Source organism: Corvus moneduloides, chromosome 17, assembly GCF_009650955.1.
Source record: "Corvus moneduloides isolate bCorMon1 chromosome 17, bCorMon1.pri, whole genome shotgun sequence".
Lineage (NCBI taxonomy): Eukaryota > Metazoa > Chordata > Aves > Passeriformes > Corvidae > Corvus > Corvus moneduloides.
Genome location: NC_045492.1, coordinates 5,613,549 through 5,639,967, shown reverse-complemented (window position 1 = coordinate 5,639,967; position 26,419 = coordinate 5,613,549). Strand labels below are relative to the sequence as shown.

The window sequence follows — 26,419 nt, the reverse complement described above, 5'->3', positions numbered from 1 at the left end:
CCATCCAGCTCCCAAATATTTTGTTGTTGTGCTTTGAAGGGAGAGATGAAAATTGGTGTTTGGGAAGGGGTGATTTCAGACCATCCAGGAGCTGCACACCCTCTTGGCACAGGGATCTGCAGCCCTGCCCTGCTCTGCCTTCCTCTCCTGCTCTTTTTTTAAGCTGGTTCTGCCCCAAAGGTGGGTGGTATTTGGAGAAGGGAGAAATCCACTTTCAGCCTTGGTACCTCCATGGTGTCACATCCAGACAGCACCAGGAAAGGTCACCTCTGCAGAGCTGTACCTGGCAGCTGGTCTAATTACGCACCTGAATTCACAGTCAGGATTAGCAGGGATGATTTTATCTCCTAATGATATTTTTCCCCTCATGGCCATGACCACCTCACCCTCAGGGCTTATTTTCCAACAGCAAAGCAGAGGTGATGCTGCTACCAGCTGTTGGACCAGAGCATCACTTCAGAGATGCTTTTTCATTCCAGTTTACACTCAATTTTAGGAACATTTGCGAAGTTGTGATAGAGCTTGGTGCTTGTATGCTTAAAATTTTTCACTTAGAAGTGCAGGGATGGTCTGCTGAAACCCTGGGCATACAAGAGGTGGGTCCACGCTGTGCTGCAGTGTGAGAAATCCTGGAGTGTGTGCTGGAGCCACCTTTTAATTAATGCAAAATGCTCACTCTGACATGAAGCTGCTGATCCCATGTGCTCCCTGTTTTCAGTGTGAGGAATGACACCTGCCCAGAGGCACCTGTGGTGTGACAGCCAGCAGGGAGACCGGGCCCCAGAGAGCATCTCTGGTGTGTGGCACTCGGGTCCTCTCCCTCCCAAAGCCTCAGGATACGGTGGCATATGACAATATTGTCATATATTATTTAAAAAACAATTTGAAAAAGCCAGGCCAGCCCAAATGCTTTGACACAAAATTTGTTATTTTATCAGTTCGAGCCTGGTGCACTGTGGGAAGGTCTGCAAGTGGATCACTCTGGGATTTTCTTTGCATGTTTTCCTAATGTTAGAGACAGTCTGAAAGAAGTACCACATTGTTTCATTTCCTCTCCACGCTTGATGTTTTTTTTTAAAAGTAAAAGCTAATGTCAACAACCCTACAATAACCAGTGAGTGAATATGCACGTTCTGCACCCAGTTAGTGGCTTTTTTTGGTGAAAAGCAAGATTTAACTGGCAATCATGTTACGAGCGATGGATAAAAATGTATGTTTTAAACCACCTCACTGATGGCTTTTTCTTTTTGCCTTTTTAAAATGCCATTAATCAAGTTAGAGACTGAAAAAAAACCAAAGCAGAGACTGAGAAAAGTCATCTGAGGTGAATAAACAAGTTGGCTTTTTTTGTTTAATGAAAGCCCAAAGAATGGCCCACTGCCACTGTATATGTTAAGAGTACCTTAAATCCAGAGTGTCCTTCAGTGCTGACAGGCATCCCAAACACCTTTTGTAATAAACCTCTAATTATAGCTTAGTGACTTTGTAGGTTCCCTGAATCAGCTTGGGAATATGACACGGAAATCAGGGAGAATATTTATATTTCATGTGACTTATGGGTGAACCAGATTTAGAGCTGGACTTGGTGAGTGTGGTACAGAATGATGTGTTTATGGTGTGTTAGAGAGTTGTGCTTGCTGCTTCACGATACAATTTTGGGGTTAAACTCTGCGTTTTGGGAAATACTTCCTGAATGCAGCAGGGTGGATTCCCAAATCCAGATCCCAGCTGAGCTGGTTGGAAAAGGGTTCGGCTGGTGGCCAGCGCCTGCAGCCCATTGCTACCTCCTGACGTCTGGCTCTTGGGGCTCTTGGATTAAAGCCCAGCACTCAGAACCAGGGACTTCAGTGAAAATCTCAGCTTCTTAAAGGGAAACAAAACCTCCAGGGCTTTGTGGTTATGGAGAAAAGCTGGAAAATGGGAATTCTTGGGCAGAGAGTGGTAGGGAGATGCATTAGCCTGATTGTTTCCCAGTATCCCAGACTGGGAGCAGTGCCATGGGGTCCTGGACTTGACTTCTGGCTTTAGAAGTTGGCATGGCAGACACTGCTAGGTTGATTCTTTTCTCCTCTGTTTATTTGTTTCTTCCCTCCTTCATTTTAATACTGTCTCCTGGGAGATTCCAGCTGAAGTCTATTAATTGCTGAGATGTTTCTTTTCCCCCATGTCGTGGATGCTGGGTCCAGTTTGGCTGTGGGTTGTTTCTGGCACGAAGGGAGGAGCAGCAGGACAGCAGAGCTGTGCTTGTGTTGGGTGTGTGTGTGTCCTGCAGAGGTGCCTCATAGGTGTTACACACTCATATTTGGGCTCAGCCACACTCTGTGCCACCGAGGCTCATCCTCCATCAGGAGCTCTGTGTCCCCCCCAGACTTTGATGCAGCTTGCTGAGTCAGCGTGGGGTTTTATTTCAATTTATATTTCTCTTGCAAGCTTAAGTTGGAGGTTTGTGAGGTGGCTAATCTGATGCTAAGGGATAACTTTGAACAGCTTTCTGTTGGTCCAGAAACTCTTGGAGTGGTCTGGTAAGTTCCCCCCAAAAGGTAGTCACCAGAGGGGCACTGCAAAATCCTAAGGATGGATCAAATCAAGTAATAATTCATCAAAGGTTCCTTCTGCTTGGCCATCAGTCCATGAAAATCTGGATGACTTTGCCCTCCTGCTTGAGAATTTTTCTCCAGAATTGTGTCTAGACACTTGTCTTTTTTTTCCCCATCCTGATCAAATCTGAGGTCCTCATGACCCCAGGAGATGAGGCTTCTCTTATGCTGATGTTCCCTGCAAGGGCATCTTTTCTCTCTCCAAGTATTTTGGAGCTTGTGATAAAATTGCAAGGCTTTGGCAATGCCCATTTGGGTGCTATCTGTGTGCCAAACCCTGCTGAATACATCTTTTATCACAGATTTGTAACAGTAGCTGTTGGAGGGGAGCTTCACGGGAGAAGTGCTTTCAGAAGAATGCTTTTGTAAGGGAATACTGTCCTGAAAAGAAAAGAAAAAAAAAAGACCTTGCAGGCAAAAATAACCAAAACCAAGCCCAACCATTTTCATGTGTTCATGTTGTAAAATTTGCTCATTAATTTGGGTGAATCAGGTTTGCTTCCATTTCTAGACAATTTTGTCTGTCCTCTTTGTACAAACAAGCACTGTTATGCCCCAGGCATTTTTTAGGGAAGAAAAAAAAAAAAAAGACATTTAGGTTCAGCTAAGAAATGCCAGAATCCTTGTTTTGTGTAACTCCCCAGGCTGAGGTCCAGCCAGGTCCCTGCAGGAGCTGGGATTGGGACCCAGCTGGCACTTTGCTCAGACTGGCCTCGTTCGTGGTGTGGAGTGCAAACTCAGAAGATGGGGCTGCTCATCTGGTCCATCTTAATAGGAGAATTTAAGGAGAAGAAAAGGCAGGAGGGTTTCTGAGCAGTAGATGGAGCAGCGCTGGAGGATGTGCAGCCTCTGGGACAGGGCTCTGGTGTGCTCAGCTCTTGTCTCTGCTCGGGATCTCACTGATGGTCCCTTTGTGGCCACTGCTGCGCTGAGCTGTGTCCAGTCTCTGCAAGAGCCTGGTATTTCTCAATGGCAGAAACATAAAGCTTGTCCTCCCACATGTTTGCCTCACAATTATCAGTGCTTTTCCTGGAATAAAAGGATTTTTCGTGGGAAAACTTGCTTTAAAATCACACTAGTGTCTGAAAGTGTTCTGGCTGCTGAGCATCCCCACTCCAAGGAGGGGGAACATGGCACTGTGCTCCATTTTTGGTTTGGATCATCATACATTGTTCTTAAGTAGCCATTTATTCTCCTTTTCATCTCTCTGGCACAGGAGCAAGAGAATAAAACATTAAAAGAGGAATGTGATTATAATCCTGTAAAAACTGTCAGAGGAATTTGGCAGTGGTTGCAGCCTGTGAGTGTAATACATAATATTATATTCATTTTTAAAAATTATTAGATTTCAAGCTGACAGTTTAAATGACAAGTCACCTTAAAAAAGATATTATGGACAGTGTAAAGACTGTCAGTGTGGTTTTTTCTTTGCTAACTGTGGAGTTTTCAAGGCCTGTGCGCCCAAAAAAAAAAAAAAAGGAACCTTTGGCTTTTGGCAGGCTGCATGTGGAAGCTGAGAGCAATGAGGTCGCTTGTATTAATAATTTGTATTATAATAGCATTGTCACTGCTGGCTCCCAGGCTTTTTTAATCCCTGAGTTAATGGCAGGGCTGCCTGTCAAAGGGAACTTTTTGCTGGAAAAAACTTATTTTTGCTTTTGTTGTCTCTTTGCTCCCACAAAATTGTGTGTGAATGGCACCAGTAAAGGCAGCTGGGAGAGGCTGGAGGTAGGGGCAGAGGAACTGTTCAGCCATGTTATTGAATGTATTGACAGTTTAAATATGGTATTCAGCATGGAAAGCAGATCCATGGGGACTGACAGAGTTCCCCATCCCAAAATATCCCAGCTCACAGCAGGAGCTGAAGCTAAAGATGCCAAAACCTCCGGGCAGTGCAGGAACGGAGCCGCAGCTTCCCATGTCCTGCTGTAGGCCTGGGATTTTTGGATGAAAGGGAAACCAGTGCTCGTCTGTTTCCTTGCACTGGATAATCACACGGATGATCAGAGCCTCATCAGGCCATGAATGAAACATTGAACGAAGTCATGATTTCTGCTCTCAAATAATAGATAGTTGCATTTAGCTCTTTGTGTCCTCTGTGGTCCTCAGAGCATCCTTTGGGTAGTGAGATGAAAATGATAGGAGTGGGAGTCCGTTGTTTCCTTTTCTTGGATGAGAAGCTGACTATCATTTGCTAACTTTTAATGCTCCATGTTGTATATACCTGTTTGGTTGTTTTCAAATCCAACCTGAATAGGATTTGAAATTTTTAGAACTCTGCAATAGGAATTTTTAGCGTCATGGGAATATTCCATAATTCCTTCTCTTTGCAATGGAAAAAATTATTCCCGGTAGACCTGGATTGGACCATGGTCTGCTTGTAAATTCTTGGAGGTTGGGCATAAAACTCAGCTGAAAATAAACATCAGCATCGGGAATAGTATAGTGCAGAAGGACGGGGGAAAGTGTCCTCTTCTGGCTCTGGGAGGAGAGGGGAAAAGAGCTTGGCTGGAGGAGATCCAGAGGGGCGTAAGGAGATTGACTGGAAGTCTAGAAATCCCTGGGCTGAATAAACCTGAGCTGTTTGGCTCTAGATGGGAGAAGAGCAAGGCAGGAAATATATCTTCAGGTGCCTAAAAGGGAATGTGATGGTTGCTCTCTGTGTACACAGTGGGAAGAGCAAGAGGTCATGGTCCTAAAATTGTAGAGAAAAAAGTTCAGATTAAATACTGGGCAAAATCAGGGCAGTACTTTCCCTGAAAGTAACAACAGGATTTGATGGTCTGAAGAGCTTGTGGAGCATCAGTTGTTGGAGGTTAAAATGGCTTGGAAGTCTCTTTCTGATATTTCTTGATGGTCATTGTTGCATGAGGAAGATGCAGTTTATTCCCTTGCAGTGGGAATTGTCTCACTGCTGTCCTGTGCTCCCTTCGTACAATGCTGGCCTGGAGTGGTGAGACTGGAGAGGGTTGGTTTTGGTCTAAAATAAGCAAGAGAAGAGAAATGATGTTCTGTGGCTTAAATTTTCAGGCACTTAGGAAGATTGAAGTGACTAAACATAATGTAAGTTTGCATGCCTCCCTACAAAAGCAGATGTTGCCTAGAAATATTTTATGCTCTTTGGTTCTGAAGTTGAATGTTATGGACATTAAACTGTACGACTTGCCTGTCTCAATGGTGCAGCTTTTCCAGGATGCTGGTTCACTTGAGTGGAAGAGACAGAGAGGGGAGTGAATGATGTTGCCTTTAGTACAGCTATTTCTCTTTAAAGAAATTTCAGCGAAGTTGAGTTCCCAGCTCTGTAAATACTGGAGAAATAGAAACAGCCACTTTAGAGATCCTGAATGGTAACTTGTCAGTCCTTTAATTGTTCCTTGGGAATGGTAATTTTTAAAATCTGTGTTCCACAAGCAGCAGAGGCAGCAGGGCCGGACAGTCTCTGCTGGGCAGTGTCAGAAGGTCCCACACGTCTGAGAAGTTTCCTTCGGGTCCATGTGGACACCTCAGGAAGGTGCCCATCTCTGCCAAAGCTGGGGTCTTGCAAAGTGCCATCACAGCTCAGCTATTTCCTAGTTCTGGGAACAGCAAGAAAAGGTTAATCATTCTTCAAAGCATCCCCTTTGGAGACTGGTGGGCAGGGGAATTTTTTTTGTCTTCTTCTGTATCATTTTGTTCTTCCTCAGCCCAGCCTCTGTTGGGACAGAGAGGTGGGCTTGGGGACTGCTGTGTCTGCTTGTGTGAGTCTCAGGTTGAACCAGGCTTTGCTCTTCAAGGAGGCTTTATTCTGGCACAGCCTAGTTCCCTTTTCAGCCACATAAAAAAAAATCCCAAAAAAGAGCAAGAAGATCTGTTAAAATCCCAAAAGGGAGCTGACAGCTGTTAAAAAATATATAAATCTTAGGTGGGGTTGTCAGGTAAAACAGAATAATCTCTATTTTTGAGCCTTTGCAGTGGATTTGATTTTGAAATGTTCAGACCCTCAGTGGATCTCACACAGGGGTGCTGCTGGGAGGCTGGTGTTTCTCTCTCCCTTTTCATGAGCCCACTGTACAGCTGGTTCAGACATTGCAGTGTTAAACCTCTAGGTATAGGAGGATGCTTACTCTGTGTGTTGAATTTGGGGAAGATATTCTCCATTCTGGAACTGTTTGCAGGTTTTGAGCTGCTCAGTCAAGCCTTAGGAAGCTGTAAGGACAGCAGTGGGATGGTAATGATGGCTGTGGTTCTGGCAGACAGTGCGAATAACTGAGACAGAAGGACCTCAGTGTATCTTGGCTGTTGGATGCTGGGATTTTAATATCTGAAAGAAGTTAGGGAAAAAAGCATGCCTTGGTTGTCCTTGTTGCTGTTCCAGTTTCAATGATAAGCAGCTGAGCTGTTTGCATGTTCTGCTCTGAGGAAACCCCAGTCCCTGCCCCCTCGCCCCAGCTCTCTCTGTGTTATTCTTCTTGAAGCAGCAATTCCAGGGAATTCAAGGAGGAGCTGCCAGGATAATCATGGCTCATGGTGCCAAATTTTCAGGGGCTTTACTCCATATTTCAGAACAAGGTTTTGGGAGACTCAGATTTATCTCTGCCTCCAGCTTAAGTTTCTATTTAAGCCATCTTTAATTTCTAGAAGCGCGAAGCTGTTCTGACTGCTGTGATCGAGGTCACTCTTTAGTTTAGGTACTCCAAGGAATGCAAAATCTTGTTTGTTAAAGTCTTGGGCATATGCTGAATCCCTAAAGGAGTGTGTGAATGATATTAAATGTACCGTGGCAGAGGGAGAGGGGCAGCAGTGTTGCAGCAGGAGGAATGGCAGATAAGCAGTGGGGCCATGCTGTTATCGCTCTGTTTGGGAGGTGCTGGGGTTGTGCAAGTCAATATAGGACATTTACACAAATTGCTGGAATAAAAACCCACTCCATCAGCAGTCTACTATTTGTTTCTTATTATATGTTAAATTTTTTCTGGCGTAGCATAGTTTGTCACCTGTTATGTCAAGGTCTCGGCATTCAACGCTGGGATCTTTCCAAGTGTGCTGAAACCTAATTGGTTAGGGATAAGCCTTCCCTTCATTTTAGGGGAGGAAAAAAAGAAAAGCAAGGAAAAAAGAAAAAGCTGTGGCATCTAGCAGGCATTTAAAGCATTTTTTCTTGTTCTCTCAACTCTTGTGATTTGCCAGACTTAGGCCTCCTGATTTTTTTACCCCCTTGGTTCTGGGATTGCTTTGCTTTTCCTGTGAATTAAACTGGGAAAATAACATACAGCAAATAACATAAAGCAGCCAGCACTGAGGGTCTGGGGAAAGCTTTCTCCAAGCATGACTCTGCAGCAGGCAGCATCGAGACACCTGAGTGCTTGGAGAGGAAAAACCTTTGTGTCCTTCTACCCTTGTCCAATTGCTTTGCCTTTTTTTAAGTTACTCTCTTTTCTTTTTAAATGCTGCTAAGTTTGGTCTGTGCAATTATAGCCAGAGGGGAAATTTCTTTTCTGCAGGATTCTGGATGGGTTTGGGGAGCCCTTTCCTGGGTTGTAATGCATCCGTGCCAGTTATTTGGTGAAATCTCTCTGTGCCACTTACTTATTTAATCCAAGTTGTGTGCAAAGCGTATGGTCAGCAGGATCCAACTTGAGAAGCAGATCAGTGGGGCTCTGGCAGGGAACTTTAGGGACTGGAGCTGGCTGAAGCACAGGGACACTTCACAAAATCATAGACTCACAGAATGGTTTGGATTGGAAGGGACCTTAAAGATCCTGTAGTTCCAGCCCTCCTGCCATTGGGCAGGGAATACCTGGGACATGCTGCTGGAAGAGGAGGGCCTGTCACTGCCCATGCTCGTGCAGGAGCAACAAACAGGTGTAAATTTTCCTTTACTTGGGTAATCACAACCTAATTTTCCTGTTTTTCATCCTCATTACAAGCTCTGGCTCACCTTTTTCCAGGGTGACTCTTTGTTTTTCAATATGCTGTTTTCTCCCCTGGTCTGAGCTTAGTCCCAGAAATCCACTTGGCTGGTTATTGCTTTAGACAGTAAAATTTAGAAATTAGGGAATACATGGAGCTGGCTCTGCTGCTTCTCCAGCAGTAATGGAGCAGGTATTGGATGCCAGTGGGGGAAAATGAAGGGGAGAAAAGAAGGCCACAGCTATGAGCAGAGCTGCAGGTTATATTTAGCTGCTGCTGTGGTGGTGGCAGTCAGGGTGCTGTGGTGGCTGCTCTAAATATGTTCTGGCCAGTTGAGGTTTCCAGCCCTGTAATGGATCAGGTCCATAGAGAGCCAGGCAGCAGTGTCACTGGTTTCCAGAACACTGCAGCTGGGATTTGCTTTCACTGGGTTGAGGGCTTGGTGATTAGGTCAGCAAACTTGGTTAACTTCTGATAAATAATGTCTTTACTAATTGAGAGGGGGAAAAAGCCCCAAAGGTGGGTGTTTGGGGTGCTTCAGCAGGGATGTACTGTGGAAGCATGGCAGGGTGGGACAGCATGAGCTGGGAGACACCTCAAACTGATCAGTGTTTTATTTTTGCTTTTAGCCTTTGCTAACCAAGGGCTGTGCCTTCTCCTGCAGGGGTGCAGCAGTAATTTTTGGTCTAATGTCTTCTCTTCCAGCCCTTAATCCTGGTGCAGCTGGAGCAACTGTGAGCACTTTAAAGATGTGGGTGAGCATGGAGGAGGGGCAGGAGAACGACAGGCTCAGGTCATGGTCCCTCGTGCAGGTAGGACACTGCTGGCACCTCCGGCGCTGTGAGTGATGGGGACCTTTCTGTCCTGTGCAGGCTGGACAGGGAAATGTGCTGTATTCCAGTGTATCCCAGGGATCTCTGTGCAGGCTGGTGGAGCCTGATGGCTGAAGGAAATGATTGTGGAGTGGTTGGCTCTGTTGCCTTGAGAACAGGGTCAGATCAAGCTTGGCTTATGCTTCCAGGTGTCCCTGAGAAGGGGGCAATTGGTTTTTTTTCTTTTTTTTTTTTTTCTTTTGGACATCACTCCTTGAACAAAACAGAGTTCAGATAGCCTGTATGTTTGTACTTTTCTCCTGGCTGGGGCTCCTCTGTGTGCTAGTTGCTGATTTACTTTATTTCCATGTAACTTAATAAATATCCATCTGTCCCATGGTGTGGATGAGCGGTCAGGAGAGCGATGCTTTTTCTCTTTGGCTTCTGTGGATGGAAGAAGTGTGCTTGGAAATAACACTCCACTTTTCCATTACACTGTTCCAGACTTTTGAAGAAGAAATTGGGTCTCATAGCAGAGCCAAGCCATTTTATTTGTACAAAAAGTAAGCTCCATGGCTGAACATTAGTGAGCTGAGTGGCAGGGAATTTGTTCACCCAGTTCATGGCTGTGTGATAAATGACAGTGTCCCCACGGAAATGGGGATTTTCAAACCCTAGAGTGGTTTCTACCCAGCTTGTGCCGCATCTGGAGACTGCTTGTTTCTAGACTTTATTAAATAATCAATGTTGGGAGTACAGTGACTGGACTGATGCTGTTTGCTGCCGCTTTCCTGACACACTTCCAGTTCTGCAGCCTGTTAAACTGGTAGGAATAAACTAAGGCACCCTGCTGAAGCATGTCATGTGCTGGGATCCACGTGCACCCTCAGCCCCCTGAGAGCTGTCCTCCTTGAAGTTCCCTCCATTAATTGCATCTACATGGGTCCTCAATACCTTATGGCAGTAATTGTGCAAATGCAGGGAGCACTGTGGCTCTCACTGTCTGGCTGTTACGAACAGAGAGAATTTTGTAGGAGGAAGAGGGTGAAGGTTTTGTAGCTTCGCTCTGCCTTTGTAAACAGAGTCAGGGCCTCTTAGGAGGGAAAGCAGGGAGAAGGGAATTAAATTTTACATCCCTTGGTATCTGCCATGGAAAGACAGCAATAATGGATGTGGATGGTTTGTGTGGAAGGTCTCTGGGCAAATAAGAAGGATTCCTTTGTGTTCCATCTGCAGAAAAGGATGTTGTTCATTACTGAAGGGCCAGCACCCAGAGATGGATTGTGGCCTTGTAGCAAAGTGTGCCATCCTCCCTGCAAGCTCACGGTCCTGTGCTGGCCCATGAAGGCTTTTCAGTATCTTCTGAGGGAGCTTTAAGAACCAAACTGAGGATCCCTGCTCCAGAACTTGGCCCCTTTCTCTCTGCTCCTCCTTTTCCCCCACCCTGCTGTGGTGTCCTCTCCCTCCAATTCATTTGTTTTTAAAACGATTGTGCCATTGTGTGCATCAATACACGCATGGCCTCTCTTGTTTTTCTCTTGGCCTGAAAGTGCAAAGCAAATCTGTTTATGGTTTTGGTGAGCTAATTCTTCCCCACCCTAGATTTTTAAATAGACTCTTTCTTTACCAAGCTTACAGAGCTTGCAGGATGTATTGGAGTAATGGGAAAAATATGTTGTGTGTTAACCTTCCCTTTTTGTAAAACTTTATTTACAAGACCCTATTCCTAGCAGTGCATCTGGGAGGTGAATATCTGGATGCTGGAGGAAGTAGAAGGCTTTGAAATAGCAAAATGGGAGTTTAATGCATTCAGGGAGGAAATGTTTTGAGTTTTCCATGTTCAGCGCTTGCATTGTGGGAGCAAGGTCTAGTGAGCTGTGCTCAGTTGTCCCTTTAATTATTTATCTTCTCCTGCAAATCTCAGTTTCTGGGCCTGGCTGTTCCCTGGGCTGTTTGTTACCTTCAAACTGGCTCTTCCAAGGCAGCTGCTGACCCAGACCTTGCAGCTGAAGGTAAGAGCAGCAAGGAATGCTCTTGCCCTGTAAATAGTGCCTTGGATTAAGGGCTTGGTATGTCACTAGTGTGTTGGAAATGTTATTTTTGCCTCTTGATTTCATCCTTCCTGCGAATCAATCTCAGACCTGTCTGTTTAGGTTAACAGCCTTCTCTGCATCCTTGTGGGGGTTGCAGAGCTCCCTGTGCAGCGTTTTCACCAGGGTGTTCTGGCTGCTGGAGGCAGAGCTCAGCTCTGCTGTGGGAGCACTGAAGAAGCCCCAGGGACACCCCCTGTCCATGCTGCCTGGCTGCTGGCTTGCTTCCCAGCCCTTGTGCTGGATCTCTCCTGTAGCCTGACCTGCCATGGCACCTCCTTACCTCCAACCTGGCTGTGAGTTATTTCCAGTGAAAGCTGTGAGCTGCCTGTGGCTGGCCACGAGGCTGGAGCTCTCTGGAGATGTGGGGCTTTGTGCAGCCTGGTGTAGTGGATGGTGTCCCTGCCCGTGGCAGCAGGGCTGGACTAGATGATCTTTAAGGTCCCTTCCAAAGCAAACCATTCTGTGATTCTATGGCCATTACATGTGCAAATGCACTGCTCCAGCCCCAGCTCTGTAGGGCTTGGCTGAGGCCTCTGGGTACTCCTGTAACATAAATAAGCAGGAGTAGGATTTCAAAGCAAGCAAATTTTTGACATAGTTGATGTCATGCCTCTTCAGCCCTGTGTTTAGGGCCCAAGGATCTGGAGGCCCCCAGCTGCTAGTTTGGTCTTGTTGCTAACAACCCTCTGGAGGTGTTTCTGCTGAGCTGGTTCTTGCAGAGGGCTGAGGGGTTCACCCTCATCTGATGCTGTTAGGGAAAACAGGACCCGTGGGAAAAATGTGGTGCTTTCACAAAACTGGGTGCCCTGCATGAAGCTTCAGCTGCAGCACTGGACGTGCTCCTCACTGGGGTTTGTGGTGTGGAGTGACAGCAAGGACTTCTGGTGAGTAGCCTTAAAGCAGAATGGGCTGGGGCAGGGTTATCCCACTCGTACAGCCCTTCCACCCAGAGCCTCTGCTCTGCCAGTGAAGAACAGGTGGGGAAAAGAGATTTCGTTTCCTCACCCTGAGAGGTAAATTTTTCACAAGAGTTTTGTTTGTCTGCTAATCTGCAGCAGAGCTCAAAGCAAAGAATTCCCCACACAAAGGCTTTGCAAAACAGGATTGTCCTTCATCCATGTAATTTGGTAGCACATGGAGTTTCTTTCTGTAACAGAGTCTTAGAAGAGGTGAAGTTCTCTCTCTTTTTTCCTTTTGTTCTCTGCTTCTGTTAAGCTGGAAGTGTTTGCTCCCTCAGAAGGTGATGGCTGGGGGTTGGCACTGACCTCAGTGCTCCTCATTCCCCAGGCAGGTGGCTGTAGCCCTGAGCATGGAGCTGTAAAGCCTCTCTTACCCCTCCCTTTTTCCTGTCTCCTCAGTCCGTATTTATAACTGTAAAGTTGCCCAACTTGGAGCTCAGATGGAGTTTTCCAGATGCTCCTTGCATCCTTTTCCCTCATTCCTCCTTTCCTACTCTTACTTCTTACTGACCTATTTGCTCAGGACATGTGTACAATATCAGTGTGACAAATTAAGTTGCTTGTACTCAGAAGGATGAGGCCACTGGATGCCTAAATGCTGCATAAACTTCTTGGCTAGCCCCACACTAACAGTTTTGACTCCTGCCCCTCACTCTGTATTTTGTGAAAGGCAAATTCCATCCTGCGTGTCCCTTTCCAAGCCTATTGCCCAACACTTCCACTATTTGTCATCAGCTGAAAAGGATCTGAGCACTGCAGATATCTGCAGATGTGGTTTGATTGTCTGTTGTGTGCATCAGGAGGGTTTGAGTTTGCTGTTCCTCTTTGCGGGGCTTCTCCCCATGCTGGAGTTTGGAGGGGTTTGGGATGTGTGGTGGTGCTGCAGTGGCTCTGCTGTTCCTCTGGTGAGGTGAGCAGTGCCCCAGGAAGGCACTGGGCTCCAGCAGCAGGAGACTCCCAGGAGCAGGCAGGTTGGACACTCCCGGGATGCCTTCAACCAGCCCTGTCTGGCAGGGGTGCCCTGAGGCTGTGGAAGGCTCCAGTGAGGGCTGGAGTCTCTGTGAATGGACTGGGGTGTGCTGAGAGGTGCTTGAACAGGTTTTCTTTAGGAAGGGAAAGAACTGTGCCTGTGGCCTGTGAAAGTCTGGATAAAGTCCATTCTATTGTTTTGTACCAACACAAACCGGTGGCACATCAGGTTCAAGGAGAAGCCTGCTGCCAAGGGAGAGGCTTTGGGATGTCTGGCTCGGAGCTAAGGCTGCAATATTCTGTGTCATCTGAGGTATTTGTGAAAGGAGATGCAAATCCAGAGTGAAATGGTGAGATCTTACTCACCACCCTTCAAACTGTGGACTGGAGGCCACCCTTCAAAACAAAGCGATTCACTGCAGAGGAATAACAGCTTATTTCCCAGCTTGATCTGGAGCCTTGTAACCACTTTGGTGGTTCAGCTCTCTGCAGCACTGAGGAGTTGTCTGTTCCAGCACACTGAGCATGCTGCAAGTTTTATTTTATTTCCAAAACAGCCCTTTAAGCATGTTGGGCTATAAGGGAAACGTGTAATAATTCCCTCTGCCAGTATAATTCACTGGCAGTGCAAAATAGGAGGGTGTCTGGCTAAAGGTGACCCATTAAAGGGTGATTTCTGATAAATAACTAGACTGGGGACTCGCAAGTCCTGAGTTCAATTACTGACTTTGCTAGAAGCTTCCTGTGACCTTGGGCGAGTTATTTAAAATTGCTTTGTGCCTCATTTCCCTTTCTGTAACACACTGGTGACAGCATTTCCCTTCCAGCCAGGAGCTGTGTCAGTGGGAAGGTGTCCATACTCTTTTCCATAGCTGCTGCATGAAGAACGTGGATGGAGTAGGAAGCATGACCATCTCATGGGCCTCTCTTCTGTTTTCCTGGGGAAGGCAGAACAGGATGATCCATTTAAAGGGTTTTACAGGTACCCAGAGAATATGTTCCATGAGGTCCTGGGGCTCCTGGCATAACTGCACTAGCCAGGTGGTTGCTCCTTGAGCTGTAAAGTCTTCCTTAGCACTACTCTCAGTTCTTGAGCTTTAAATTGATGGCCAGTTTGGGGCAGAGCAGGTTTCTGGTGCTGCTGTGCTGCCTTTCTGCTTTGAACCCGGGTGGATGCTCAGGAGAGGTGATGGCTTTGGGAATAAAGATGATGGCACATGGCCCTGCTCCCCATGGCAGCGTGTGGCCAGACCTTGGGCTGATCACTTCATCTCTCCCTACTTCTTCCCTGTCTGCTCCTTCCCAGTGGGGGGTAACAGCACTGACCACCCCTTTTACCACCCCCTAAATGCCAGGAGACGCTTTCCAGCATCCCCGAAATGTGCTAAAACCTCCTGGCTGTAATAGGAAACATCTGGGGGGAACAGGGGGCTGGCTGGCTGGCTCCTGTGTGGTGCTGTGAAGGCTCCCTGCCATTCCCACGGGATAAGCCATGGGAAGCCTCCACGTGACAGCTGTCCAGGGAGGAGCTGCCTCCAGCTGCCTCTGCTTCAGGTACAGCCGAGTTGCAGGAGTGATGCTGAGCTTCCTTCGTCCTGGGGGCGTGCAGCCCCTCTTCCCTTTGCCAGAGCCTGGTGGTCCAGAGGTGGGTCTGGGAGAGCCACTGGCCTGAGATGCCCACCCTGTGGCAGTGAGTGAGCTCCAGCTGCTGTGGGATGCTGTGGTTGGATGGAAATGATCATCTTTGGGATGTGGCACAAAATCAGGCCTCGTGGTGGTTGTGGGTGGGAAAATGCTCCTGGGGAGTATCTGACTATCCAGAAATATTAAAGATACTGTTATCTGTATTTCCCTCTGGTCACACAGCTGCTCCAGTGGCTTGTGCAGGCTGTTGAGAACCAGCAGTTGAGAACCATCGGCCACTCTTTCATCCTTGGTGTGAATATATCTTACGAAATTTCTATTTCTGTGCGAGAGGCATGGCCCAGCAGCTGGAAAAGTCCATCCTTTTTGGACAGAAGCTTTGCTTTCATCTCCGTCCTGCTCTTTCCAAGAGCCAAAATCCCAAACCCCTTCTCCTTCAAGGGTATCCTTGAAGTATCCTGAGTTACTGACTGACCTGCTGGGTGTGATGCTGTAAGGCTGGGCAGCTGGCAGCATGGGGCCTCCAGGGCACGGCTGCAGGTTGGGGCTGCTTCTAGACCAGGGATTGTAACTCTCAGGCTACAGGTAGGTCTGGCTGTTCCCCCAGACTGTGCCTGTAACTAGGAGTAAAACTGTCTTGAACAGCAGTCATGACACTGGTGAAAGGGAAGAAATTAAATTCTTAATGTACAGGATGTGGTATCTTCAAGCACTTCTGCTGTCTAACCCTCTTGTTTTTCCCTTTTGTGGTTTGTGTGATCTTCATGCTGGGCCAACAAACATTTAAGGCTGTGGATTTTCCCCCAAGTCGTGAGACTTTTAGTTGTTCAAGGCACTTTGTGTGTGGGGGGAGGGTGAGCTCCAGGCTGGTGTGTGTGGAAGATCACATGGATGTGTGACTTCTGAAAGTCTTCAAGGTTGTCTGTGGGAGGATCTTGGAGCTCTGGGGAGAGGCTTTGCACATGTCTCTGGGGAAATTCTAAAATGCCATGGAAATAACTACTGACCGAGGAAGGAAGGGATGTGGGGAAGATGCCAGGCAACAAGGAGGGGGCTGGCAGCAATTTCCCAATGGAACTGAACCCTGGTGAATGGTTTCAGAACACTGATGTGCTCTGGGAGATGGCAAGTGACTGTAACCTGAATATCCCACAGACAGGGAGCTGCCATCCCGTGGGACCTTGCCCAAGGTGTCTCCTGCACTAGCAGCTTCTCAGCACTCACCTGCACTTGCCAGGTGATGATGAGACTTGTGCCCAATTTTAGAAGGGTGGAGAGGATGAAGGGTATGGATAGGAGCAGCTGGCCCTGAATTTTGGGTGCTGCCCCTGCGATTGCTGATTGCTTTTGATGTGAAAACAGATGGTCCAGAAGAACCCCAGACGCGGTGGCAGTGTAGCTCTCCAGTGCTTTGGATAGTGCTGCAAACCACTTTCCCAGCTCTCCCTGGAAGGTTTGTGTGCAGTGTTACAGCAATAATCCATGGAGAGCTCATGGCAGGAGCCCTCCTGCCCGCTGCTCTGCCCAGTCCGGCCCTTTGGGAAGCAGCTCAATGTGATGACTCGTGGGACTGACCACAAGGGTGTTGCTCTCGTGGGGTTTCCCTGCAGAGCTGCCCTGTCTGCTCCTGATGGGATCAGGGATGAGTCCTGCAGCATGTGAGCACGGTCCCCCGGCTGCCCTGGTGTGGGAGGCATCTATTCCCTTAATCCTCTGCCGGCGGGTGATTATGGGCTGTGCATGGAGGGAGTTCCCGCTGTCCTGAGCTCTATCCGGTGTGACACGCTTTCGTTCTGGTGCAGTATCATGAAGATGCTCCTCAGTCTGTTCACTCCTAGCCCAAAGAAGAGGGCAGGTGCCTGGAGGACCATGTTCTCCTGACCTGACTGTGATTTGGGCTGCTGTCCTAGAAATTAAATGCTCCATCATGGCATTGCCAGGCAGTCATCCCCATTCCTGTGTTTGCAGGCTGCCTGCTGACACAGCTTGAACATTTTAACCTTACTGTCCCCCTGTGCTGACTCCTGCAGTTTACTGTATCCTGCTGCGAAACAGAGTTAATAGTGTTGCTGTGCCCTTCACCCTAATGATGATGATGAATGTTTTAGACTGGTGTAATGAGACCACCCTTCATTTTTTTCTAAAAAGCGAGGAGGAATTCTTGATTTCTGTCTATTTGAGGTTATACCATAGTCTGCGATGCCTTCAGTGTAAACCAGGAATATTTCTGTTATCCATGGGACACTTTGCAATGAGAACTTTTCCATGTTCATTTGAAGGGCTGAGAAATTTTAAATTTGCAACAGATGGATTTTCTCCAAAGGCTTCAGATTAAGTCAGCTCTAAGGAAATGACAGTCTTCGTATGGCACACTGATTTATTTTGTTTAAATTCGCTCTTATTTCCTTTCATTCCCTCATTTCCATGGAAGGATATTGTTCCCCTCTGCTCATCCTGCACCCAGTCTAATCTAAGTTCATGCAATTGTTTGTGACGAGTGGGATGGTTTCAGGAGAGCAAAATGCAGCAGTCAGCTCTCCTGTGAGCACTGTAATGATAGAAAACAGGCACAAATCCTTTTTGTTTTCTTTCATCACTCCATTTTTCCACCTGTCTGCAGGTTTGATTTGGCAAATAGAGCAGCTATTAGTGAACTCTCCACTGCAAGCTGGGGTGGTGAGGTGGTAACAAAGTCTCTTTGCACTTGTATGAGCATATGAAATATTTAGGAAAGTCATCTAATACAGCTACTGGAGATGTGCTAGTAGGTTCACACCTGGCTGCATGCACAGAAAGTGAAGATTTCCTTGGGTTGTCATTTCTAGGGGTGGAGTTTTGAAGCCTGTGGCCAAGACCTGAAGGTAGGTTTGGTATCAGTTGGTGGTAATTGGGCTGTACTTGCATAATCATAGTAATTTCCTTCTTATATCTTAAATTTGATTTATAAGACCATGCTCCAGTGTGACTTAAAGCTTTAAGTGTTTGTCTCTGCTGGCAGTTGGCTGTGTATTAGCTGTGATTCTTTACAGAAATAAATGCTCAGTGTTGGAGCTGAATTGAACAATATGGTGGTGTGGTGTTTGTGTCTTAATCTTCCAAATAGCTCTCTTAAGTTTGCTACATTGATGTCTGAAAGGCTTAAAAATAATAAAGTCCATTGCAGAGAGCTTTGAATACAGAGTGGAAGCTCAGTAATTGCTGGCAGTTCATGGGCAGACTCACTAAAACATGGAAAGGAGGCAATTCTCCCAGCATGCCTGAATTTTTTAAAAGAATCTCCTTGTATCAAGGCCTTGTGATCCACAAGGTACAAAGTGCATCAGTATGAATTCAGGCTTGCAGGACTCAGTCCAAAACCCCAAACCTTTTAGCTGCTCTGTCATACCAATTTAAAGCACCTTTTGTCTTCCTCATCCGTCTGCTGGGAGCTGTTTGCATCCCCAGCTTTCGGGCAGGGGAGGTGGAGTGGGCTCATCTTCCAACCAGCTCCACTGGCTGGTTGTCAGCAGAGAGCTGAAGTCCTGAGCCCCCATCCCAGCTCCCAACCTTTTGCTCTTCATAGGAAGGGGACAAAAATCCTAAATACATGGATTTTGTTTGTTTCTTTTTAATGTTGTTCTCAGGGAATCAAGTATCAAAGGGAAAGCTCTGAAATCAGGGATCTGGCTTTGCTGATTTTTCTCAGAAGATGTTTATAGTTCCCCTGCTTCCTTGTGAATGAGTTTTTAAATGAGGATTTGCAAAGGGCAGCTAAGGAAAAGGCTGATTGGACCAGCAGGAATGATTTAAAAAACAAACAACAAACAAAAAACCCCAACCAAACAAAAAAACCCACAAACACACCCCCAAAACAAACAAACAACCCCCCACCCCCCCAAAACTCAAACAAAACAAAAAACCAGAACAGGAGAGGGAAAGGAGGAGAATGTGATTTGTTTATCACAACTGAACTTGAAACTAATTTTAAATGTCTGTCTTCTGAGAGTAAGGAAATTCCTTTAGCTTGCAGCAGTAAATAACTGGGATGCTTTCAGCTCACAGCTGATCTAGAGGATGGTGAGTTTTCAACTAAAAAAATACACTCTCCAGTAAGGCCAGTCCATTCCAAGTGTCACTAAACAGCTGGAGGAAGAGGAGGGTCCTGACTGGCATGGTTCATATCACAAATAACCCTTGAATGCTGTTCTGTGTCTCTGCATTCTGTCCGGAGTGTCTTGACAAATGGTTTTGAACAAATACAGTTTCAAACCAGGGAGCAAATGACCAGGATTGCATCTGGCTGGCAGGTGTGCAATCCAGATGCCTGGATTTTGCTCAGCAAGATCTCAAATCAAGTCCCAAATCCATTTTTCTCTTGCTATCAATCTTAAAAGACATGGTGAGTATTTCAGAGAAAGGGAGAAGGTTTTCCTGTGGGAACTCTTGGGGGTCAGTGAATGAGGGTGTGGTGGTGGGGATGATGTTGTTTTCCATGCCAAGCTCTTCTTGGCAGCTGAGCGGTGAAGGATCTAATGGTGTCTGTGGTGAGCAGGATTTCTGAAACTCAGCTTCTCCTCAGGCTCATCTCAGCAAAGGGTTTGGCTGTTAGGATACTGAGCTCTCTTAATGGTCTGCCCTTCTCTGTGCCAGCAGGGCCTGTCCTGTCCAGTGCAATTGGGACTTCTGGAAGTCTGTCACTTATGTAGGTGCTAAAAGGGAACGGAACTTATTTGGGAGCTGGTGTTCCAGCTGAAAGAGCTGAGCACTTGCCAGTCTGACCACTTGCTTCTGAAGTCCTTGTGGTTCAGTGCTTTAGTCCAGGATATTGCCTATTTAAGGCAATGGCAGAAAACCCTGTGCCACTCTTGCAGAGTAGATATGTGAACTTTAAGCATCAGGACCAAATGGTAGTTCTGGAATTAGATGGTGTCCCTAATTCCCCTCTTCAGTTTTAAGTAGATGCAGCATTCTTCACTTACAGCTTCAACTGTTGTGTTGCATTGTTGTATGGGGTTGAACATCTGCCCCTTCCAGCCACAAAAGTGGCTGTGTTCCAGTGGTGGGTGCTTTCTTTCTATTCAGGGATCCTCTGAGGCCTGGAAAAGCTTGAGTATTAAGCATGACATACTGCGAACTGCTGCAGATCCACTTGGCCCCCTCCTCCCAACATCTGCAAGGCCAGAGTTGTCCATCTTGGCTCGTCCATGTACAGTGCATAAGAGCAGAAAGACCCATCCCTGCCAGCTGCTGCTGAGCAGTGAGAGGGGCCTCACCAGGAACCTGCCCATCCCATGCAGAAAACATTTGTGGTCCCAGCCTGTAGCAGAGGGAAGAGCTATCACCAGCTCCCTCAGGAGGGCTGTGTTGCTGGCACCACAGTGCCGGGGTCTTTCCCCACTGGCAGCACCCTGGCTCGGGATGCTCATCCTCCATCCAGCAGCTCTGCTGTAGCCGTGCTGTCCTGTGGGGTGGCAGGGGATGGAGCAGGCAGAGCAGCACCTTGCCCCACATTAAAGGTTTGGATGCTAAAGCAGAGCCGTGGTGAGGGCCGAGGTGCCGTCTCACACAGGTCTTGCAGCCCAGCGTTTCTTTCCCTGCAGCATTGTTTCAGTGATTGACTGGCGCTGGCTTGGCAAAAGCCTTTTGAATATTCATTTGGCTGACGGGAGATGAGAGTGTGGTAGCTCCTTGAAATCAGCTTGGGGAGGGGAAGCAAATAAGACTGCCTTTTTCTCACTCCTAGTGCTACTTGAACTCTCTCAAATGCATGCTTCACATGGATAAATGATTGCAGAGACCTCAGCCTACCTAACAAGCCTGCTGTTGTACAGCAAAAATTATAGTGCCTGCATACTTGCCATCTTCATTTAAAAACCCATTCCTCATTAATATCACTTTATACATATTATTGCAGCTCAAAATGCCATTCCTCTTCTCCCCACCCATTTCCTTGTCTGGCTGTGACATACAGGAACTACACCCAGTGCTTGACTCGCCTCTCCTGACCTTTTGTAACTTGGCTCCAAACTCCTTTTTTTGGGTCTTTTGCAAAACACTGTCAGAAGGGAAAAATCCTTTGTTAAAACACAGCCAACTCCTGCCTCAACGTGGAACAGTTTGTTCTGCTGAAAGAATGAGCCAGTTCAGTGAGCAGAAAAACATTGCCATAAACCAGCGGGCTCAATAAGCTGCAAAAGCCATCGGCTGCGCGCAAGGTCTGAAAGGACAACTCTGAAGCAGAATCCATGGGGATGGAAAAAAATAATCCGTGATCCCAACCTGCCAGACCCCATTTCTTTGCTTTCAGACAAAGTATTTTGCAGTTGTCTTTTTGGTTATAGCAACTGTAAGTGGGGGAATGGGAGCTGAGGCCGAGCCAGGACGTAACGCAGCTCTCGAAGCTGCATATTGCAAAAGGGCACAGGGGATGAAGTAATCCAAAAATGCTCAGCTGGGAAGGGGCTGCAGCACTTGTAGTCATCAGGCTGTGCTGCAGATGATCAGCTCCAGCGCCTCTGGTACTATTTAGTAGATTGGTTTAGTCCTTCCCACCCACATCTTGTTTTAAAGCTCTGGGCACTCTCTATTTCCCTGGAATTGCTGCGAGTCTGTCCCTTACGTGGCTGCTTGGTAACTGGTGATCAGCCTGGCTTCAGCAAGCGGTTCTTCGTTCCGCAGGGGACTTGGATGCTTGGTGAGAAACCTGTGTGACAGGCTTTTGGGTTTGTGTCTGCAGTGGGATCGTTGTGGTGCTGGTACAAAAGCTGGCACTGGTTTTCTTTTAACAGTAAATGTTGTGCTGGCATTAGAGCTGCGGTTCCCAAATTTGGGGTGATGGCCCTTTGATTAAGGTCACCCGTTTGGAGGTGGATGTGCAAACCTGGCAGTGGGGTTGCGAGCAGAGGTACATCAGAAAGGTGGGCTCCAAGCCTTCCCCAAGATGATTCCTTGGGATGGGGCAGGCTGTAGCAGCACTGAGAGCACAGCGGGGCTGTGGCACTGCGGGTGCTCTGTTGCCATTGGGTGCTCACACCTGTGAGCTCCTCACCAGCTCAGCCAAACATTCCCTGCTGATGTAAAAGTCTCAAATATCCTTGTCAGAAATTTGGCGTGGACTAAGCTCTACCTCTGGTGCTTAATTCATTACTCTGAGCTCCCTGGTGGATTTTTGGCTTGGAGCCAGTTCAGCAATTTCAGATAATAAAAACACAAAGAAGTGTGTTTTAGGTGTAACCTCTTCATCTTCACATACGTTCTGAAGGGCTGCATCTGCCAAAGCTGGGCTTGCCCCACACAAATGGTGATGCTTGACAATGAGCTCTAAGGGTGGGATCACAAGGTGTGTGGCACATCTGAAGGCGGTGTGGCAGGATATTACTGACATGTGAGGGGCTGTTTGAGGTGCCTGTGTTTAAGATGAAATCACAAACAAAGCCCTGGCAATGCAAGCAAAGATGAAACGTCCTAGAGAAAGCACAAGGGGCTTTTGTGTTCACAAGCATGGCTGTACTGTCCTGTTCAGGCACAAACCAACCTGCTGGCAGTCACCAGCTGAGTATGAGGTGAGGGGGACACTGATACAGATGAGCTGAGGGACTTCTTGAAGCTCCGTTGTGCTATCTGGTGTCCTCTGCTGGTAGTGCTAACCTCGGAACTGGCTCTGTCGAGATGTGATTATCGGTCTGCTGGGCCTTTTGCTTTGGGGAAATGCCGGGAATGTTTTGCAGAATGGACAAAATCTGAGGATTGAAGCTATGGAGGTGGGTCCCTTGGATGCTGGAACTGTGAACCCTGCTAAGGTAGTGCAATGCGGAGCAAATCTGTAATGAAGCCTCTGTGCCAAGAGAGATTATTACTCTTTTGGAAGATGTTAATGGTATGATTGCATAACATTTATTTTGTGCTCAATCAAATGGATGAGGGCAGAGGAAAAGGAGTGAATTAATGTTAGTGATGTTCAAACAGAAGCACGCAAAGCTCCGAGGGATGATCAGTGGTTTTGTTTTGATGTGTATCGTGGTGGTTGTTTTTTATTCGTCACATTCTCCTGAAATACAGCACACGGGCTTGTCTCTAAGGGGGGCACACTGCCAATAGTCTAAAGGTTATATTATCCCAGTGACCTATTTTTATACTCTAATCGCATTCTGTTTCAGCCGGCTCTTTCTAACCTTCCATCTTGCTCAGTTTTGTGCCTGTCTGGGGAAAAAAAAAAGCAGAGATAATTGCCATTAGTCCCTGAGTGCTGAGGCAGCCTCTGCCCAGATACCATCACACAGGCAAGGTGCTGCTCTTACAGCACAAGAGCAATCCAAAAACACAGCTCGGAAATGGGTGACTACTTGAGACGGAGGGATGAGGAGTACTGTGGGGCAGAGGAGAGAGGGCTTCTCTTAAAGGCAGATTTTAAATGGAGAAGTCCAGCAGTTTGGAGAAGGGTGAAATTTTAATGAATAGCTCTGTTTAACTGGTCTAAATGGAAAAGACGCTTTTCTGCTCTAGGCCTGCCAAGGAATGGAGAATGAATACGATTGTTCGGTCAACCGGCTCCCACTGCATTTAGACTGTACCCGCGGTTTCAAAGCCAGGCTTAAGCTACAAAGCACCCTGACCAGTTGGCATAAAGAGAAATTGTTCCTTAGTACAAATGTTGACTGTGATGCTGCTTGAAGCTCAAAACTGCTGAAGTTTGTGCATGTGTTTGTACATTCGTGCAGTGTGAAATAATAAGATGTGAAGAGCCTTTCTTGCCTACGTGACTTCTCTGGGGCTGTGGTTATTGTATTGCTGGTGGCTCTGCTTGTTCATGTTGAGATCACCTGAGGTTTGAGTGCCTGCAGAGTTAGTGTGGTACCAGTCTGCTCTGGAGGGGAAAATCTCATTAACTGCTCGTTGATGGGAACTTGCAGTCCTGAATGGGGTTAAACCCCAAAAGAATTAAGTGTGTCATGACCTTGGCCTGGGTTATGAACCAGGCTTTGGGTGGCAGATGCTACCTCCAGGTGCCAGCCCTGGGCAAGGGCATGGCATGTGCTGGGAGCCAGGGTGATGCTGTGCTGCTGGCATTTTTAGGCTGCTGGAGATGTTCCCATCCTGTGACTTCCTCCCAGCTGCAGCCTTTGCAGAGTTACTCAGGGAGGATTCTGGACTCCAGCTAGCTGGGATGTACAACTGCAGACTGGGAACAGAGGGGCTCAGCCCTGCCAAATCTTGCCCTTTCTTCTTCACAGAGGTGTGCTGGCACAGCTGGCAGGGAGGTCCCATCCACACCTTGGAAGTTTCTCTGGAGAGGTGATCTGTCCCCTCTGGCCGTGTCTGTCCATATCGAGTGACAGGGATGTGGCCTGGAGGGGTCTTTGCTGAGGTGTCCATCCACACAGTATGTCCCTGGGATGGATTAGCAATAGCCCCCACTGGGCATGTTTTGGCAAAAAATAATTCAAACTGGTGAAAATCCTACATGACTTCCCATGAACAGATTGCAAAAGCAGAAGGAACATTAATGTCCAGCCAAAGAGGAAGAATCCCAGGACTGCCATGGCTGGCAGCAGGATGGCCATGGGCCTGTAGCCCACATACATGGACCTGTTTTTCCTCCCTTCCCCAGCACTGGGTAAATGCACCCAGTCCCAGGCTGCTGAGCTGCCTCCCAGTGCTGCCCAGGGCAAACTGGGTGTCTGTCATGTGGGGGGGACCTGCTGTCAACCATGGTGGGAGTTTGGGCTGGTGGGAAGGGGAAGGGGGCTCAGCCCTCAGGTTTGGGTCAATGGTGCTGGCTACAGGGATCTTCTAGTTAATGCCCTTACTAATTACAGTGTGATTGGGAAGTCCTCTGGAACTCCCAGAGACAGCACTTTATCTTTGGACCCTGGCTGGAGGTAGAGCCTGAAGGGGAGAGACAAAAACTCCAAAACGTCAACTTTTTTTCCTGCTTTGATTTTTTCCTCTTTTCCCCTCATATGATGCTATCAGCTGGGGCCTGCAGAGTTTCAACTTAAAAACAAACCACTTTTATTTAAAGTGCCAATATTGTGCTTGGCTCCATATGAGACAGAAACATTAACTTTGTCTCTGACCTGGGGAGCGTGTCTGCCTGCCTGGTAGGCTCTGAAAGTGTTGAGAAAACTGTCATTTTACTTCTACTTTGGTGCTTATTTTTAAAAATCTAATTTTTTATTAATTTCATTTTATTTTAACGGAGCATTCCCTCTTCAGCAGAGCACCAAAGCCCACAGAGCATGTAGCCATCCTTTGTGTCCCCATGGAGCCCTGTCCCTGGTGTCAGCATTGGCACCCAGGAGCTGGCAGGGCTGGGGGCAGGAGAAGGCAGCTGTCCCTGTATTCCCGTGCCTGGGCAGTGGGACTGGAGCTGCTGTGTCCTGGCTGGTGCTGCTGCCTGGTGGGTTTTCTGGTTGTTGTTTCTAGGCGAGGTTTGCAAAAGGTCACAAAAAATTAATCTTCTAACTGGGGACCTTGGCACTGTGCACAGTGAATGTTTTGCATTAACAACCTAACTCGTTAATTCAGTGAAACATTTAAAACCAAACCAGTTATATCCAGCCAAGCTGGAAAAAGCTGAAAGTTCATACTCAGCAGTGCAGATTTCGAAACCTCCCTTTGTTAATCTCTGCAGAAGTAAATTTTCTGCTATTGCAGAGCTCACTGTGACCAGTCTGGGCATTGTTTCCCGCAGTGGAGGCAAAGCTGCTCTGCAGAGGGTTGGTTTTGTACCTGGAACTGCCACCTTTCCCTCCAGCATGATTTTCTCTGTGAGCATCACTGGGACAGAATTGGTTTGGCTCTGCTTTAAGTCACTTTTCCCTCAAATTTCCAGCAGCAGAGATGGTTTAGGTGCACTGGACATTTGTCCTCCTTACTCTGCTACCTCACTATGAAATTAGCAGGTATAAATTAAATAGGAACCATGAATTTAAGTACAATAACTTTGTCTTCCTGGCTGCCAGGTAGCTCTTCCTTTCAGCTAATGTCTCTTTGCTCCAGTTAATCATAAAATAATATGTAGGAAATAGAGTTCTTCACTCATGGTTGTGCAGATGGGTCTGAGGCATCTACAGTGGTGGTATATACACTGAGATCAGTTGTAAGGATGTTTTTCAATTGAATAATTTTTCTGCCATTAATCTACCCTATCCATTAGAACAGCCCTTCTTACTTTAATAAGGGAGAAATGAGTGAATTATCCATTCTGTTTTATATTAGTGGTGTATTAAAGTATTAAGTGCATTCCAGAAGGTGAGCAGTGAATAAAACATGCTCCCAACATGTGGTTATGCAACTGTTCCATGGAAATTAAATGGACAAACAGTACACTTGATTAATTTTTTTTTCCCCAGTAAATTGCCACTATGATTCACTTCCAGCTAAAATTTGCAATCTGTGTTCTCAGGTGGCATTAATATTGGAGCCTCGCAGGAGACCAGTGGTGGCTGGGGCTGCTTTGATTGCATTTTTAAGGA

General features: G+C 47.0%; 1 protein-coding gene across 5 annotated transcripts in view; it reads left to right on the top strand.

Moving 5' to 3' along the window:
* ZHX3 (zinc fingers and homeoboxes 3) overlaps window positions 1-26,419 on the top strand; it is a 47,054-nt gene that overhangs the window by 8,076 nt on the left and 12,559 nt on the right. For 2 of the 5 annotated variants that reach the window (XM_032127447.1, XM_032127448.1), the window contains exon 2: window positions 9,192-9,298. The exons of 1 other annotated variant lie outside the window; for it this stretch is intronic. The gene's annotated coding sequence lies outside the window, so the exon portion shown is untranslated. Of the gene's footprint in view, window positions 1-9,191; window positions 9,299-12,250; window positions 12,276-21,513; window positions 21,637-26,419 lie in introns of those variants that run through there. 2 more of the 5 variants (XM_032127452.1, XM_032127451.1) reach the window with 2 other exon arrangements.